General features: G+C 36.4%; 1 long non-coding RNA gene across 4 annotated transcripts in view; it reads right to left on the bottom strand.

Moving 5' to 3' along the window:
• The window catches only part of LOC147909261 (uncharacterized), a 417,661-nt gene that overhangs the window by 129,244 nt on the left and 267,846 nt on the right, over positions 1–20,571 (bottom strand). The window contains exon 3 of one of the 4 annotated variants that reach the window (XR_015545481.1): positions 1,452–19,104. The exons of the other annotated variants lie outside the window; for them this stretch is intronic. This is a non-coding gene — a long non-coding RNA (uncharacterized LOC147909261). Of the gene's footprint in view, positions 1–1,451; positions 19,105–20,571 lie in introns of those variants that run through there. 4 annotated transcript variants of the gene reach the window in all.

Below are 20,571 nucleotides of genomic sequence, written 5' to 3'. Positions count from 1 at the left end.
GACTAATATAACGAAAGCGTTCATTCGTATCATATCAATTCTATCAAATAAATTCAGAAAGGATTCGTTTATTATTTTTATGCTACATACATTGCGTTATTTCCCTATACAATAATTTTATTTCTTATTTTTGCATTCCTTAAAAAAGAAGGGAATATCTTTCAAATCATGCATTTCTCCCACGGCAGAAGTCATGTAATATCTTTAAATGAATGTTCTGTTGGATGTTATAAATTTCGCCAATACGTTTCAAGTTCGGACGCCGCGTGTCTATCGTGCAAAACGAAGGTAAATTTGTGTATTGCACGCGAAGGATCGTGATATCCGGTTGCCGAAAACGAGACACGCAGACCAGAAACGGGAGCTGTAACAGGGAAGCGCCGCTTGCCGTGCATCGATACGTCATACGTGCGTGAGTAGCCTCATCGAAGAGCCCTGAGGGACGGCCGGCTGAAGGCTGAAATCGAATATGAAGCGCGAGGGCTAAGCCAACCTAAGGAAGCAAACGGTAGTCGTGTATAATGTGGTACGGAAAGGCTTCATCTTTCTTTCCTCGCCGCTAGAGGCGAGGCTGCATTACGCGCATCTCGTCGAGACGAATTTGTGAATTCTTCCTTTTTTTGTCTTTAAGTTGCGCCGAAATTTAATCGCATCAGGTTTAGTCGATATTGTCATTTGTAATAATCATTCGATAGCACTTGAATACTTACATACATCGAACGACCTGTACTTGAATTGTGCAATTGTGTATGTGCAATCGAGTCTGAACATAATCATATTCGTAATTTTAATTTTTTATTTACACGGATGGCCTGCTAAATGTACGGAATAAATTGATGAGGCGCAAGATATTCAGTATGCGTAGAGTACAAGCAAATAATACATACTGCTATCGTACACACGTACAAGCATGTTACGATCGATCAGTAAATGAACTATCGGAAATATCCGTTACGTTTTCGTCGAGCTGGAGCTTGTACGTGTTTGTTTAATTAAAATTATGCAAGTATGATGTGTAATTTATGGAAATTTGCGTAGCATATATGGGATGTTCCGTCACTTGGGCGCCATTTGTGGACTCGGTATAAAATTAATGAGGCGAAATACGCGAGCACACTTTTCCGATATCGTTCTGTTTTCATATTGAATAACTATTTCATAAGATCTCTGCGTGAAATAATTGTAATGAATGTTTAAGCTAATATTAAAATCGCATAAAACCAGAAAACGTTTTATGAGAAATTGTAGGAAATTAGGGGAATATTTGCGAAATTTCGGACTTGATAATGTATCGATATTATCTCGTTTAAATGAAACTGAAATGCTATTGAGTTATTCTTAATTTTATTGAATTGCTTGCATTAAGTTACTCAACATAGTAAATTGTAATCAATAGGAGAAATGAAAGTAACGTATAATTACTTTTTTTTTATAATGAACTAGTAACGGTATTCTTTTCTTTTTTTGGTTTTCAAAAAATATGAAAAAATTTAGAGTTTTTTTTCAACATCTTTATTAAATTACTACATAATTTTTTAAAATGATATCTTAGGAAGGGAAACGAGACTCCGTTCTCTTTTACTTTTGGAGAAATTTCGCTTGTGCCAAAAATAATAATAAACAGAGGATTAATTTTTAAAACTTTCATGTTATTTTTTGTTTTTTTTAAATTTCAAAAAGGTACTAGACAAGTATTTTTATAAAATGCCAAGATAAAAGACGCGATTATCCATTAATCAGTCCAATGTCTATTTCCAATGTAGATTAACTTTAATCTCGGTTTAATTTACTTTTCATCCCTTTCTTATTCTTAGAACTAGAAAAAAGATAAACAGTAAGTTAAACCAAAATTAAAGTCAATCTACATTTATACAGAAACGAATACAAGAAAGATAAAGTTCACTTAAAACATTGAAGATCATCACCACGATATGTCCTTTTATATGTGAATTTGATGTAGTGATATAAAGTTCTGCTTTCATACGTTTCCGGGAATTTTAACGCATTTACTTTCAGTTATCTTTTCGGCTTTCAGATATTTTGTTCTGCTGTGCAGATACTCTCATAATATAAAAATAATAAAAATTTTCAATCGTAACACTTAGTGAACGTAATAAAACAAAAATACCGGGTTCGCGTTTCAATCTACCGCAATCTTTAGACGGTTAAAGGAAAGGCAATCGAATAGATATCTTCTCTTCAATAGCGACCAATCACGACTGGTGTTCAAATCACGAGGCTATCATTATGTTTGATCCATGACTAAAGGGTTCTACTTTTTCTTTCCGCCAGCTAGTTTCATATGGCTCATAAGGATAGGTAGAGACGAGTAAGAAATACATATACGGGAAAGAAGCCAGTCTTCACTTAAGATAGACTTGTGTGCCTGAAGAAGTAGTTCCACCTTCTCTCCCTTCAATCCTTCACTTTCGCAATGCACGACGCGATGCAGGCCTCTGCATACTGCCGCGATTGCCACCCAGTCATCCAGCCAGTCTACCACCCCGCCCGTCTAGACACTCTCTACTCTACTGCACCCTCTGAGCTCGCATTCTCTTCTAGCCCCTGCTGCACCTCTCGCACTACACCATCAACCCTTTGACGTTGCACCGCGCTACTCCTGAAAGTATTAGTAAATACATGCACGATGAGGTTGTATTCTACAGAATGTGTGAGTGTACAAGCAGCATGTATATACATACATACACGCACACACACATATATGCACATATTACGTATGTTCCGCCTCGCAGCAGCCAACAAGAGTGCACACACATCAGGCGTCGTCGCATCACGCATCGTAAGTCGCACGTACGAGCGCGGTAGAAAGCGAGATGGTGAGACGAGGGGACGGAGATCCCTTCAGTAAGGATTCCGTTTGCGAGGAGAGGGTCAAAGTCACCCTTCTTCCGTTCCCTTCGGCCCCAACAGGCCACGCCTTCCCGACCTACCGTCACAATATCCTCCTTCACAACCGATTTCTCCACCCTGTCGCCGTGACACTTGGAACGTCGCGTCTCCGCCAATAGTCGATAGTAATTTAATAGGTACTTCTACATTTTACACCTGATTTTCTTCCCTTACCCTTCGCTAATCCATTTTAATTATGTAACATTGAAGAGTATTTTTCTTTCATTGTAAAATTCTAATTTATCCTTATGGCAGATCAACTGTCGTAATTCTAACATAAAAAGCGAAATACCATATTTTTCATCGATCAAAAAATGAAGCTTGTAATGGATACATTAAATAATAAAATGCAATTAGTATTCTCGACAATAACATCCGTAATTTTAAATAAACACTATTTGATGGTATTAATAGAGAATATCATTGCAATAAAATCTTGATAGAGTATAATTGCCACGAATAAAAAATATATAATTTAAAACTGAAAAGTTAATGCTCAAATTGATGAAAATCATAAATGTATGAGTAGTAATCCTTATGATATAATGGAAATGTTACGCGCGCGCGTTTAGATTATTACATATTCTCTACTAGAATACTCTGACAATACTTCTCTCAAGTACGAGCTACGTGTTTGAAATATAACTTGCACAATTCGATTCGTTTCTTTTGATACTTTAGATGAAAACCAAAAGTGCACGAGTTTCTCTATAGAATACTTGAAAAATTTAAACCGCTGCCGTCTATAAATCTTCCTTAAAGATATTGATTTTTGAACAGAAATACATTCTTATTCTATAACTATATTTATATAGATTGATACTCTTTTCTCTCTCTCTCTCTCTCTCTCTCTCTCTCTCTCTCTCTCTCTCTCTCTCTCTCTCTCTCTCTTTCTCATTATTTTCATGAAGAATAAACGTACTTTATTCAGTTCTAGTTAAATACAACAATATTAATATTTAATCAAATTAAAATGATTAACATAACATAAGTTAATATCAAGATGTAAATTTAGAAACAATTATCTAAAACAATTATCTAAAAAAATAATTATTTAAAATTGCAGTCATTTATTTCATAGCACATATTAGTTTCATTTAATCAAGCAGAAGTGACAATAGCTTTTCACTAAAAGGTATAATAGATTTTGCTCAAGTATGGATGAAGACAATGTCGTCACTCGAGAAGGCTGATGGATAGACGAACGTCATGCAGAGTTTGAGGCGTCGGACGTCTATTTGAAAACTGTCGTTAAGGGGTAGTAAGTCCGTAAGGATGTAACTAGTGGGAGGCAAAAGGGTGGAACAACGCTGCCTGTCGGGGACTGCGTCATTATTGAAGGAAGTTCTGCTTCGCCTCGCTGCCTTATGATCCCGATCCCTGTCTCTCAACCCCTCTTTCTTCATTCACTGTCACTCTTCCGCCGCCTCTCGTCAAAACAAACGCCTCCGCTACCAGTTTCTCGACTCGCGCTACCTTAAGTATATCCCGCGTCGTACACTACGGGTACCTGCGCGAACTTGCTGCCTTCCTGTCGTGCCAGCACTCCAGACAGGATTCATCATGCATGGCTGCAACCCCTACATTGTTAACTCGGCGTAGTAGGCAGCGCGATGCAAGTCGCGCACATAACCGTACTTACATTCATGTACGTAAAGACGGATGCGTGCGTACGTAGTACGCGCGTAATTAAAATTGTTTGTGCTATCAAAAATGACAGTGCGTTTAAAACAGATATTGTGTGATTAAATATCTTACGTGATCAAATTTTTCATATGATATATATGATTAATGTCCATTTCTACCAATGCAATTTGATTTTAATTTCGGTTTAATTTACACTTTTTTTCTGTTCTAAAAATCAGAAAAACTAAACCGATAAAAATTAAACCGAGATTAAAGTTAATCTACATGGGTAGAAATGAACATTAGTTTATGCCGAAGATTTCATATTTTTATGACGAATAATATTATGCGAAACATAAAAAAATTTATTGGAATGTGACTGAATATTTTTCAAAATTATGAATATTCATCGTTATGTATATCATTCGTTATGAAACACATTACGTTATTATTAAATTATCAAAAACTTTGTAACATTGTTGCTGTTTCTTTAATTATATATATTCTCAAATTATATACACGTTTCTAGCTATTCCGTAGACAGTGAATCTTTTACCATTGTTTCAGTGAATTTCAGACAATCCTTAATTAAAGCTCATTGTGTCCGACTGGTACCATTATCGTGTACTTATTAAGAGCATTATTAAGACAGTAATAGAAATTTTGTATTCCATCTTGTAAATAGGCACCAAATATAATTCGGCAAGAAAATAAACGGCAATTTAATTCAGCAACGTAATGAAATATCAACTAATGTATATTTCAGGTTCATTTAAAGAAGTTACGAGGAGTAATGAATTCTTTTCTTTGAATTTAGTCTCATGAGGTGTGCGTCAATTTGTATGTGTGTGGTGATACCCTAATGTCTTCATCGAATCAAAGCAAATCATCGAAGAAAGAAAATTAGCTCTAACCGACTAGGTTTCGTTTGTTTTAGTCCATCCGTATTACCTTACCCTCATTCACTCTATCTCGCAAAACGTTCTTCCGCAGTTCCTCTTCCCTTTTTATCTCTTTCAAGCGCTTCGCTGGTCCACCGATTTTCCCTCTTTCATCCTCTACCCCCTCAGTCCACGGGCAATCGTTACTATCCTATTGCAATCTCTCTTGCACGCGCCAGCATTTTTTCGGAAACTATCTCGCTCCCGCTCGGACGGGGCAATCGTCCAAATGCTGATGCGGCCAGAGCTCAGAGATCGCCTCGGCTATCCTCGCCAGGTACGTACGTATCTCTGTTACATTTGCAATTGGAAACCTTATTCCGCCGATGAAATTAATCGTTCACATCGGCTTCTTCGAAACACATTTGATTTTTCGCGTGTCGATACTTTTCGTCAGTTATGTTTTGTTAAAAAAATCATAGTCTCTCTCTCGAGAGAGAGAGAACCGACTGACATTTTTATTTTGAAAATGAACGTAAGAAGGTAAATTTCATATGTATATAATAAGATTAAAAAAATTTTTAGCTATTCTTGCAGACAGCAATATTTTATATTGTACGCACTATGTTACAAATTTCATTCGTAAAAAAATTTATATGAAATTACTTCTGCACATATTCGACATATAACAAAATATCGGTGATGATAATTAAACTAATCCCGTATTTTATTAGTCAACGTTGGTTCCTACACGTAGCTGATTTAAGTTTAATAAATTAGAGCGGGATAAATTACTCTGTTCCCTCTCTTTGTACGTCGGCGATATTACGGTGCATGGCTTACATTGTGATTTTAAAATGCTGTCGTCCCGCCGGTATGTCTAATTAAGTTCGCAGATAATGAATTTTTCTGGATAACGTAGCTTGCTCGCACACAGAGAAAAAAAACGCGGTCGCTCGTTCGTTTCTCTCTTAATAAGTCGACTCGATCGTTCTCGTGCGAGTATGAGCGTGCTCCCGCTAACTAGCGTCGTACTGCGCATAGCGACGTTAATATCATGTGAACGGGATGTTAAATTATGGTAATGAAACGTTTCGAAAACTTACGACAGTGTTAAATAGCGGTAAGGTCGGAGAGCCAAATTTCCATTTGCCCAGTGACGAATGGTGATTACAATCGTTTCCGCCCCTGCAGAATCCATTATAGACTTGTTCTATCGTCGGATCTGTCTCACTCTCGAAGAGCACAGATTATAATTAGACGGACATAGTAAATTCCAACGGGCAGCGGAGCATCCGCCAACGGACCCTCATCTAATCGCCGGAAATAGTTATGGTAGTAACGTTCTCATAGATATTCCTCCAGTCGGCGAAAAATATTCACGGTTCGAAAAGAATTACGTACTCGACATACGATTCGGCGAATATCTATTCAATTTACGAGATATTAGATTCAGAGATTCAAGAAGATATTCAGTATTATTATATAATACAACTATTGAAGTAAATAAAATGATACCATATCGTTCAATAGGTTTTTTTAAGTCTTAATTTTTTTTATAAGTTGTTTTTTTTAATTTTGCAAATTTAATTTTTTAGAACTCAAATAGTATTTGCCAATATATAAATACATTAATTAATGTATATTTAAATATTACTATATAATTATTAGAGTAAATAAAATATGATATTATTGAATAGATTTTTCAAATCTGCATATCTTATGAATTATTTTTTCAAAATTTTGCAAATTTATTTTCTTCAAATTTCAAAAAGTATCAGTGCTGCTAGACATGTTAAATATCAAAGGAGCAATGGTAGCACAAATTCTTGAATTAGAAATAACATTTTGTTATTTTTAACATATGTGTCAAAATGTAAATCAATTTATTTCTATGATTAGTTTAAAATAAACAATATCTATATCAAAGTATTATCACTTAGTAAATAATAAACTAAACTTGAGTCAAATATTACAAATTTAATACATTTTATTCAGTTAAACTGTTTAATTCCATTGTTTTAATTAAATTAACGACATATTGAGTAAGAACAATAACGAAATGATTAAAAATAAAAAAAAAATGCAATATAATGTGACATTGTGAATATAACTGTATAAGTATATGAATACAATTAAAACTCAAAGATGAACGGTTAGAAGTACTTTCAGCATTGTCGTCGATATCGGAGGAATCAATTGTACGGTTCTATCGATTTTCCATTCCATGAGTGTTCCAAGACTGTGCAATGCATTCACAATTTAGGTACCTACATCAGCCCATTTCATCAACGATCCTGTACGTATTAAAATCGAAAGAGGGCAGATATATGGTTTCATCAATTTTCCAAAGCGTTCCGAAATTGTGGAATGCGTTGCATTTACGGTCCTCGAATGACGATACACTTTTAGCGCATCTGAAACCATTAAATCGCGCGGTACTCGTGGACGACTGTCGGCCACGATAATGACACAGGAAGTTTCCTTGGCTGACGCGCGTGTTTTACATACCCTGACGGTGGCTTTCAAATTACGCAGCCACTTAAACCACCACGGAAATTTATCGCCCATGGCGAATCGCGTGTAAAGCTGTATACAGGAGCATCGAGTTTGCCAAGTCTTCGAAAACGATGCTGGAGAACAACGATCCCAGCTATCGTTTGTCCGGCTAACGTTTACATACACCCTGTGAATTACCTAATCTGTTTTATAGAGCGCCGCGGCGGCGCGACGATAAGTACGCCAGACGCTAGATCTTTCTCTATGAGTTATAGCTAAGCGTGCGTAAAACGTTATCGCGGTCGTAATTAGAGCGTCGCCTCGACCGTGTAGTGGAATCACGGTAAATCAGCGAGACAGGCAAGGCAGCCTTTACTCGTTCGTAATAGCCGCGTGTGCGCACATCGGACTTACCGTGGGGCGTACCAGCTTGATAATTACGCTGTGCTCCCATAGCGCGTTGTTAACGAATTATTTCTCGACGTGATAAAAGCTGAAGATACGTTGTTGGTACCGGCCGCCGGTCACAGCGTTGAGCGTCGTCGAATGCATTGTGCGAACTCGTTACAGCTCGATTCTTTTTATTTACGCGTTACTGCGCGCAATTCGGCTTTTTTTCCCATAACCGCGAAACTGTGAATATACATTTTTTTTTTTGACACGAAAACGTCAATTTGAGGACATGAGGGTTTTAATTTTATATGCAGCGTGTGTCCGAAATGTCAAATTGCATTTCTAAATTTAACGTGTGCGCAGGAAAGCGAATGGTTGATTTTGATGATTCCTAGTTGCAAAGTTTCAAAAACGTACAGCTTTAATTTACTAAATAAAATTGCTTCGTGCTGTTTAAATCGCCACGCGAATAACATTTATACTACAAACGAAAGAGGCAGGACGCAAGTTCAGTGAAACTTTGTTGAAATTTCCGTGGAAAATTCTAACTAGATAATAACGATTACACAACATCGCAAACGGGAAGAGAAACTTAAAAGTTTGCCGTATTAACTTTATTCGCAACCGAGCTAGTGAAAAACTTCGTGCGGCAGCGAATTAAGTCCGATGAATACGGAAACATTTTAGCACTACTATTATCAAGCGGGATTGATGTTTATATTAAAATTGTATCTTTCTTCTGAGAAGACATTTAATCTTTAAACCGTAATCGGTTCGTGAAGCTGTGTGCACATCCAATATACACTTACATCTTTTTTAATAATAATTTTCTCTTTAATAAATAATATTTTTTTCGTTATATAATTTATTACGTTTTCTTTCAGAGAGTTAAAAATTAAGGTAAAAGGATTTTATAATCAATAACTGGAATAATTGTCGTGAATAATATCGAAATAGAGATTCTCTGTTGAATTGTACATTGAAAAAGAGCCTGGTAATGGCTACCAAATGTTTAATGAAATAATGCAAATTAAATGTTTGGTTAATGTAACAAAAAATAATAAAATTTTATTAAAAATTATTTTTGATTATATTGAACAAACGCTAAATTGCTATTATTTCATTGGACATTTAACTATTGTCAAGCAGCTATTATCAAATTTTTTTTACAGTGTAAAATTGTCTTTTAGACAGTAAAAAATCTAAATTTCATTTGAAAAGTTAATTATATAATGATACACATGGCGTAGATTGTCCTATATAACATTTCACAGAGGAAATCCAAATTGCTTCTCATTTTCTTATATGTTATGCGTTTTAAATGTTATCATTCCAATAAGTTGTATATGTATCTACATGTGAAAAAAATTTTGCAATTGTTAGATATCTTCATTTTAAACTTACTTTTTCTATCAATTTCATCTGCTTGAGCTTAATTTAGGCAAGTAGCTAAAAGTATATTACTTTATATTATCTGCTTTCGCAAAATTATATAATCATTAGAAACTTTGTTCATTATAATCCTATTGTCTTGTTTTCGTCGGTCACGATGAAACAGGAAGATTAATATACCATCTTGTTAATTTTATGAATCTTTTTACGACTGTAAGACATTTTTTTGCAAGAAATGTAGGAATATATATATATATATATAGGGAGAAAATTTAAATATTTTCTATATAAGAGAAAATCTTTGAATTCTTCTTCTTTCTTTTTAACATATCGATATATAAATGAGGGAAAACTTCATAGGAAAAGTGAGAAAAGTTTCGTAGAAAAAATAATAAAAGCAAAGTAATAAAAGCAAATGTTGAAATATATGTGATACTTTTATATTTACTTCATCTGAACATTTCTTATGCGTATCACAGTTTATAAATCCGCGTTACGGTTGCGTTGAGTGAATTCTTTCTGTGTGAAGTTATTTTAAATTCATCCCGTAAGAAACATGTACGTGTTTAACAAAAAAGCATGCAACTCGTGCGTTCTCATCACGTTCTCTTCTCCAACTATGCTTCGTAGTTTTGATGACGTGCATTCACCACGCGCATTTCTGCTTTATCTTCATTTCTGTCTAATTTTCAGCCGACTTTTACATTTTACTATTTTATCCGAGGAATGTCGCGCCGGTTCCTCGGCTCTAGTTTTCAAGATTTGGCTAATGTACTTCTCGTAATACACTGTGCTTGCGTAATACGTACACTGAGAAAAATATCTCCGCGACGAATAGGAGCACTTACATAGGTATATTACATTTTAGAATTAAATTCCAAGGACTCTAAGAACTCACGAATTTTTCAGTCAGTAAATTATACTGCAATTTTTCTTTAACGAAAAGTTACTACAGAGATATAACGAAGAGTCAAAACATATATAAATTATGGAAAGAATTAAGAAAAGAATAAAGTGCATAATAAAAATTGTATATGTAAACAGAAAGAAAATCTCAAAAAATCTCAAGAAAGAAAATAAAATATTTAATAATACGAATGATAAAAAGGTGAACAAAAAATTAGTTAAAAATTTAATCCATATCAATATTTAAATGATAACGTAATAAATATGGAATATACGTGGTTAAATATATGAGCTCTTAGCGGGATAAATTTAGCATTTACTCGAGTAGCTGCGATGTTTATGTTTAAAGTGAAATACGATACGGCACCGAAACAGACAGCAGCAGCTTGCACCTCCTTCGTTTCCAGCATGCGATTCGTCGTCACGGCTCGCAATTCCAAAAAGCTTCCGCCCAGGTAGTCCACTCCTGTGCGAAAAATTTCGTGGGCTTCATCCTCATTCCTGTCTTATTTCCTCAGTTTTCACGCTCCAGATTTTCACTCGACTTCTTCCGTTCGCAACGCTTCGGTAATTTCTGCTACCTTCCTCTATTTGCGCATCATACGCGAGAATATTTTACTCTCTTAGTGCGATATCTATATATCATAAATTAAGGCGTCCTCATCAAAAGCATGTATTGTGTCACGCTAACACTATTTTCGTAGAATTAATTATGATACAACCGCGTTAAGTTTTTGTTTTTCTCGAAAATTGTAATTTCCTGCGTAGAATCAGAAGCGTTGTATCGATCTTGCCGTAATATTACGAACGTGTGTTGTTACGTGAGCGGGAGAATCCGCGTCTGGGTACTGAAAATATGCATGTGCACCGAGAAAGAAATTGAGATGTGTCTTCCATCTTCTTCCACAGCAACTCCCATTTCGAGTAATATCCTAGTTTCCGGAAACTTTCACATGTATACGCGCGTAGATAACCCACCTTCGTGCGAGAAATTTGTGATCTATCTCAATTTCTCTCTTACATGGTGGCTTTTTGTCGCGGGTATACCTATTCCGCATCCTGTTTCCGTGCCACAATTGCTTGTGTGCATAAATATGTTTCTATCTTAAAAGCATATTCGAATTTGAACTTTGCAATATACATTTTAAATGCGAATTCAACATTCAAGAATGGAATTCAAGAATATCTTTAAAGGAGGTATACATTAATCTTGGGTATTACGCGCGAATATCTTTTTAAATCCTTGTATTATGCAGAATAAGATTGCAACAATGAAATTAACAAGGCACTTGTGAAAATGCATAGAATAGTCACAGGAATTTGGCATGTGAGAATTCGACACTAGAAAAATCCTGCAGCATTCTCAATCCATAAGAAGTAAACGCCCAAGATTATGATATCGTACAATGTACAGCTCTTCTATCGCATTCCTCCTCATTGTGTTATACAATCCAGGAACATTTACACGCGCATATACACACATCTCTGTATGCATACAGAATTTGCGCCGTTTCCGTGGCGGAGCGAGAAATTGGCGCGCTATCCTATCCCTTTCCCGGATCGCACGCTCGGTGTTCCTCACAATTCCACTTTGACCCCTCTCTCCACGCTAATTCCATCCAGTGTTATGCACGTGTAGTGTCTGCAAGGGAGAATTTAGTGGCATGACGCGTTGCACTAGCTTGGCGCGGGTGCGACCGAGTTTCACGGAATTTTTACTGAACGATTTGTGCCGTGCGATTCGCGCCATTGCCTACGAAAATTATGCGCTGACACGAGCCACTCGTTTCCAGAAAGTCAATCGAGCATACCGACAGGAAGAGATCGGAGCATTCGGATTTTCTTATTATAATATTAAATCAGACGTGAGATATGATTTATACTAAAACTGATTTAAATGCTAATCAAATTCATCTGGTGTGAATATATACCAAGTGAATTAAAATTAATCCCTTTCAATAATGTATAATTTTATAAAATTTATTAAAATATAAGAATTGAACATACACACATTGTTAGATGTCAAAGCAGCAATCTAATTCTTTGAGTTAAATAACATTTTGATACCTTTAATTTCCGTACATGTTAAAATATGAATTAATCCATTTCTGTGATTTCAAAATAATCGACGTTCATATTGACGTACTTGATTAATACTTAATAAATTATAAAATTTGAGTCAAATTCAATTATATATTTTCTTAAGGTAAATTATTTAATTCCATTATTTTAATTAAATTAATAACATATTGAATGGGAACAGCGATAACCTATAGAAATCATTATTTGACAACTCAAATAGGATATAATTTGACATTATGAATTCAATAGTATAGGTATAGACAGGTATAAGTTTATTCTCATTTCCAGAGAAATATCATCATGACATTTATCCATTCTTAGTCAGAATTATTCTTGTATTTCTCTCTCATGAAAAAAAAATTCTTTAGCATTATCTATAATGCTATTTTCTTTATTCATATCATACCATATTTTTATATATGAATTTCGAGTTTAAGACAGTACAAGGATGTCATCGTTGGAATGCGATCTGTGTTGAGGTTCGTTCAGTCTTCCAGGAGAAAGAGTCGACGACGGATACCGGGCAGGATGAAACTCACTCGTACCATTTTCCGCATCGTAGGCAGGGAAAATACCTCTCTGCCACTCTAGCCCAGTCCCCGTGCGCCTAATCTCTAAGTGGCGTCATTTATCTGAAGAGACGAAACTTGCAGATACGTACAAACTCGCGCGTGCGCGTTCAGGATATGTTTCTGTGCAAAAAGGTGGCAGGAAGGGATATACGAGAGACATAGGTGAAGTGGGTACCTAGTCTCGTCAACGTAGAGAGATCGCAGTCTCCCAGAGGATCTGGAAGACGAAAAATATACGTTTTCTGTATAAAGTGCCCCAGAGAGCTGAATAGACTTTTCGTAATTTTGAGGAAATATATATTTAAATTATTAGCGTTCTATCCCAAAGGAGAAAAAGAAATAAATATATAACTTTTTTTTTTAATTTTTACCGTAAAAATACATTTGTAGTATCTGTATCACGAGTGTTTGTTTTAATAATTTCATGAGAACGAAAATAAAACATTCAAACACGACATGTTACGCGTGAGCATAATCGTGGCTGCATAAAAATTTTATACTTCAAACTTTTAAAAAAATCAGCTTATAGAGATTAACTTGGAAATTCATTAAAAAAGTATCACGATGGAAGACGACGATCAGCTAAATGACCGCTTCGACAAGCTTAATTCGTTGAAAGTGCCACCGGTACGATAGTGAAAAAGGAAGAAGTGAGAAAAGTAGGAGCTGATCTTAATGGCGGTAACGTCATCCTGTCGCCCGGGAACCGTGTATGGCTCGTTGAAGAGCAAAGCCTCTTCGGCCTCCCTGAAATCCTTGGTAGCGCACTGAAGGAGATGGCGAAGTAACCTGAGGCGTTATCCGAACGTTACCTAACCACGGCTGGCGATCCAAAGCGAAATTCTATCCGCTCCTCTGTTAAGAAATTCTCGCTTCTTCTTCCTTCCCTTCCTCTTCTTCCTCGCTGTTTGGAAAGGAAGAACGGAAAGAACGACGGCAGAATGAGCTCCTCCGTCTACCAGATGAACGAAGAAAAGGGATGCGGAAGGAGAGAGAGGGAGGAGAACTTCTCTGACTATATTGTGCCAGGCCTTAAAACTATAGAGGTGAGCCGGTTGCGCAGGGAGAGGAGAACCGCCAGGGAGGAGAGGACCGCCAGATATTCACGCGTCATAAAGCAGTGGAACAACCTCTTCAGCGGAGTTCCTTGCTCCGAAAGAGCGCCGTACCCGTGCAAAGTATATCGTAATGGCCATCAGGAAGTATGAGAGCGAAAAATGCATTTCGACAATTCGTGATCTTAAGAACTACCATGTCTGATTTATTCACGATTTTCGAACTTCATACAATCGTACACAAACAGTCAGAAGCGTTAATGCAGCGCAATCATACTGCTAATTCATAATGTTGCTATTTAATTTATATAATATTTTAATTAATTTTATAAAAATTTACAAGAGCAAAAAGAGCAAGTTCGACATTGATTAACTTTATATGTTTTTCATATAAATTTACTTTAGTTAAGAATTATATAATCCCCTGTAAAAAGTGACGAATTAAAAATTTATACTTTCTGTATAAAAATAAATGTTATATACATATTAAACAGTTCAAGATTAATATGTATATATGTAACAATGTAATTTTATAGTTAAAATAACAATTTTTTTTATTTTATTTTAATTATTTTTTTAAAAATATTTTTTAAAAATATCTACTTATTGAAATAATTTTTGAACCAGGTTCTAAATTGTCGCTAAACCTTTTGTATTATTTTCAAGCATAGAAAAATTCGTAATGTTTTTATATTTCATTTTGTTAAAAAATGTTTGTATGTTATACATTCATAAGAAATTTTTTCATAAGATGTTGCCACAATGGATATAATTTATTAATATTTAAATTGAATATTTTTATTTATTACCATTTATAATTAATTTTTATAATTATGTAAGTAAAAGACTCTTTAATGTTAGTCCGATTCTCTTCAACTATTTACATGTATAAATATCGTTTTATCGATTGATTTATTTTCTCTTTACGGACAAATCAATGCAAGTGACTCGTCTGCATTATGCAGACACACCACCTTCTTTCCTACCTCTTCTCGTTTGTTTTACTCAAATCTCTATTCTCTCCCTCGCTATCTTTGACTTCAACTGCTCATACAAACAATGCCATCTGGGCATCGTATCAGGATGGTTGAATATGGGATATGGAGAATGTGCGTATGGGGTGCGCGACGAGGTAAAGGAGACTCGTGTTACCAGGTTGTTATGGCGTGTTCCTACAACAACCATCGCGTTATCAGATTGAAGTAGTGTTCCCGAGGGGTTTGAAACATCACGAAAAGCCCATCTCGTACATTTCGAGGTCGAGGCAGATTCAGACGAAGAGGTGTAGTCGCGAATAAGAAAAATTAAATGAACGCCAGTCATGCTGAGGCATGTTCTGCAAACATATATACGATCGCATACGCACGAAGTAGACGAAAGTAATTAACAAGCGCCAATCAAATAAAATCGTTCAAATTTTCAACGCTTAACTCACACGGTACGGTGTGTCTCTTTTTTTCCCGCGTGTATTTTTTTTTTTCTTTTTTATAAATATCCACGTACTGTCGTTACACGTGTTTCCCGAAATTTATTGCCGCGCAAATAAACCCCACCCGCGTTCTCACCAATCCAATCTCGTTAGCGTCTGTCGCGTTACGGACAAACGACGTCAAGCGTAAACGCGGACAGGATGAAAAACGCTTCGCCATGCTCGAACCCGCCCGCGCTTCAATCTTCTGCGACTACCTGTCGAACCCAAGACGGAGACTTGCCTCGTGCATCCCAGTATTTTGTTTCAAAGAATAAATTAGTGAAGTTTCTGTCCACCAGATACCTAAAGGAACGTTCAAGCTGATCCTCGATCGAATTACTTAGCAATTTATTCATCAGCATCATTTTATTAACGTCGATTTGTATTTCATTGTCTCGGCAAACGCAAAGAAATCTTGCACTCTTCGCAATTATAGTTTCATTTCTGAATTTCGCCGAGACATATACAATTAATATATATCTTAATTCGTTCGATACTTTGATTCGGAAAATGATTGAAAAAAATTCCTATAGATATGTCCTAACCAATAATAACTCATCGGCTATTTATTGAATATCGTGTCGATCAATATGTGAGAAGCGCTTTCAGAAGGTCTGACGAGGATGGGTTATGGAATTCCGCAGCAAGTGCAGAAGCCGTTTTCATTAGCCGTTATAGCTACTGTAACGAAATATTATGACATCAAGAGGAAATCGATATCAATTTTTCTGAGGACGACGTGAGCGCGGCGTGCCCGGTATTATTTCGTCCGTTTCGTAATTAGAATCCGCTGGATACCTGAATACGCAGAATGGGCCTGGTAGCAGGGCCATACAAGTGGTCTACGCACACAAACGCATACACTAACACACGTTCATGCGAATGTCGGTGCAATGTCGTTATCGATTGTAACATGCGTATCGATTATAGCCCGTACTCGCCGATTGGGGCAATTCCACGAGTAATTATCGGAAGGTAACCAAACATCTAATAATCCCAGACGAAATCTATATCCGCCCATGACGCATGCATGCCTGACCATTTCTTTCCTGCCGTGAATGGTATATGCAATAAAACGGCGCGTGTAACTCGCGGCGTAGATGAGATTGCTTCGACGATCGCGCCTGCCGGAAGTTAGGCAGACGTACTAAACGCCCTAAACGTACACACCCCTAAGACGCGTGTTTCTTTGCGCGTGAAATTGAACAGAACGAAAGAACTGTGTATAATGATACTGAAGAGGAAACGACCCGAGTTCTCGGGGACCCTCGCCTGCTTAGACGGATCCTGCCCCCGAATTTCGCTCGTGACTAACGTATTATTAGGCTGTTTTGTCTATGACAAGTTAAGAACTGTTAGGAAGGAAAGTACGGGGGCGAGTAATGGAGATTTTACGAGGGATCGTTTGGAGAAATGTTTGGAGAAATGTTTCGTTGCACGAAAGAGGTACCATTTATAACAATTGTCCGACACAAATGATATTACAGAATACAAGTAGTCCATTATGGAATAAATAAATAATATAAGATTGCATAATATTCTGAAATACACGAAATTTTGTTCGTACAATTATAAGAAAATCATGCCAGCTATAACTGTAGAGAAATCAAATACCAGTCTGTGCTTAAGAAAACTTTCACCATTCTTTATGATAATTTTACTTTTTGACAAATGACATTCGCTCTTCTTTTGGATTTATCCGTGAAAAATGATCGTGTATTAAGAAAATAATACTTTCAAGGCGAGAACGAATATTACAGTCCTCCTCCCACTTTCTCATCATGACGTCTTTATCCTGCGTCGCGACGCGAAAGTTCCTCCATGTAGAAATTAGAGTGAGGGATCCGTCTCGTCCGCCACTTCAAGTAGGAACACAACACACACGGTGGAAAACGAGCGCGATTGGTCGAGCCAGCTATGTCTGACGATTGTATACTTCCTCACACCGTAATGATACCGCCATCATATCTGAGTACTGTTGAGTGGATCGATAGGAGTAACGCATCCCAACGCGTGTTGCGAACGAACTGAACCACAAAAAAATAATGACCGCAGGAAGTCTACCAATTCTGCCATTTCTACCACTCGAAAATTATTGTGCTATCATAATTATTTTTGGAGAGCTTTTCGAAAGTATTGCACGTTGCTTAAATACAATATATGAGAACAGTTGTTACGAAACTCAGAACACAATTACGTGTCTGTTAACAAGAGCCGTCTATTAAGAGAAAATACAAAAGAGAAAAATGTCTGATATTCTTTACTTATGACTTTTTCTAATGATTGTAATTATTTTAATTATTAATTTAATTATAGAATTATTTTTGTAAAAGCACAGTGAAATAATTTATTATAACACGTAGTATGGAGCTTAAAATTATAGAATGTTCCGTGAAAAATGTGCGGTTGAAATCGAAATCACCGATACTGCAATCATCGAGGAAGTGGGCGGGAACAATCGCATCCCTATAAAATCCACCAGCTCGCTCTCTCAGTTCTTGTCGGGTAGACATCGTCATCGATATTTCACGAACACAAAGAAGACACAGACATGTGTCATGCACGCGCACATAAAGCGATACGCATTTAATAGGCGTGTGTGTGCGATTTGCACCCCTTCGTCTTACAGCACGCACTTCATCCATCTCCGCCATCGTCTCTCTTCCTCGCCTAGTGGATGTCAATGACTCGGATGACTTCGTGAATATTCGTCGTCAGTAACAACCAGACGGCGACGACGGCGGGGACGGAGGCGTCAGCGGAAAATCGATTGCCACCCAGACACCGAGGCTCCTGTAGGGGTGTCGAGCATCTCATCGAATCGAGGTGCGACGGTGAAATCCGAGGAAAAAACTGAACAAATTCTCTTCTTTCTCGTACCAATTAAAATAATTGATTCTGAGACATCACAAACAAACGACATTATACGCTATACGCTGAGAGTGTAGAAGAGTTTCCGGTATATTACTTTTAACTTTAATTATGTACAGTAATGATATTCCACACAAAAATCTGTACATTCTGTGAATGCACAGATTTTATATTTCCATTAATGTAACATATAGATTATTATGTAAATTTGTTTAACAAAACGTATGTATTCTACAAATAAATTATGAAACGCGATATTAAGAAAGTAATAAATTTTATGTTCTTTTTCGTGACTTTAAATAATAAACTTTTACATTAGTTTCTAAAGTTAATTAGGTTTAATGATAATATAAAATTTATGAGTCATCTCTTTTCACTTACCACACTTCATCTAGCCTATTTTAATTTCTAAAAACCAGATACGGCCATATGACAAGAAAACTCACCTGTAACACACAAAAAGAAGCAACTATTATTATTATGTATTATTTTATATGTAGCTGTAAAATATTAAAATATTAAATTTATTTTATTAATTCAAATATGATTTAAATATCTGAATGAGATAGAAATAAGAGAATTTAATGGGTATAATTATATCCAACAAAATATATTTTTAGACTTCTAGTCGTAAAGAAGAGGCATGTAGAATGAAAAAAAGACGAAGAAATAAAAGAGGGCTTTTCTTTTAATTAATTTGGGAATTACCACGAGAGCAGGGCGATTGCGTCTCGTAGCTGCCCAACCTTCCATCGGACTCTTGCATGAACAACTTTTATAATTAGGTAATGAAGAAAACTTCGTTCAGAAAATTCGTAGCATCGTTACTTAGCGCCATCTTGTTTCCTGCACCATTTCGGAAATACTCTTTTATTAAGTAACGCTGTTTCTTGTTCGTAAAACGTATTCCCATCTCGAAGATTACTAAAGCATAACGAAAGATTATGGAAACGTGCAACGCAAGTTGCGATGAGGTAATGCAAAAACGTCAGAAATACTTATCGGAAAGGCCGTGCGGCAAATGCTTTTCGCAATTCGCTTGTATATTGAAAAGCTATTTTACTTATGCACCAAAAATGCACTGGAAAACGAGGAGGACCTCGATGACTCGTGAACCGTATCGCCGCGCCAGTCACTCTTGAGGCGGAAAATGGAAAAAAAATTTGACTCATTTTAAAAGTTTCCCGTAAATGGAAAGAAACTCGGGGGCGTCGTAGCTCGTACCGGATAGAAAGTATGTTATCAAGTTTCGTCCCATGGTTATTTCATAACCGACTATGGTATAACTCAGCACGTTCATGCATACCTTATGTTTATACGCCTGAGACACCGACATATCCGGCCGCGTAAACACTATTTAGGCGGTATGCCTATGTCGCGTATTTCGTATGAAGAATATATTAAGTTATCTGCTTATTGGCCACACTTGAAATACATGGACTCATACAGGTTTATACTTCATTTTAAAATGGAAATTCTTGAGTTCACGCATTTGAGAGATTTATCAAAAGATAATCTGTGACGTGTTGCTAATAGTTATACTATAGTTCTTTACGATCGAAGGTAAACTACATATGAATCTGCAGCGTGTGCAGTGTAAAAGCGATGACACTGACGGTAATATCATGTACTTGCCTAGAAACCTTATTACTGAGTTTCACGTAGCGATCTTCCCGTTTCATTATTAATACGTAACATACTTTCTGGTTTGTACTTTCGTCGCGCGAAACTGGCTTATACAATATTTTTACTGCTTCCCTGCGCAGACATACTATTCATAAATTGAAAGATTGAACTGCAGCTGTTCGTGACAGTTAATTAAACGAGAACAACTTTTCTGAAGCCTTGTTATATCTTAAGAACATACTACGTCTTCATCTGTTCGACGAGTTAATGTAGTATTTATACATTCG

This window comes from Acromyrmex echinatior, chromosome 6 (genome assembly GCF_024713525.1).
Source record: "Acromyrmex echinatior isolate Ae372 chromosome 6, ASM2471352v2, whole genome shotgun sequence".
Classification (NCBI taxonomy): Eukaryota; Metazoa; Arthropoda; class Insecta; order Hymenoptera; family Formicidae; genus Acromyrmex; species Acromyrmex echinatior.
This window is presented reverse-complemented; position numbering and strand designations above follow the sequence as displayed.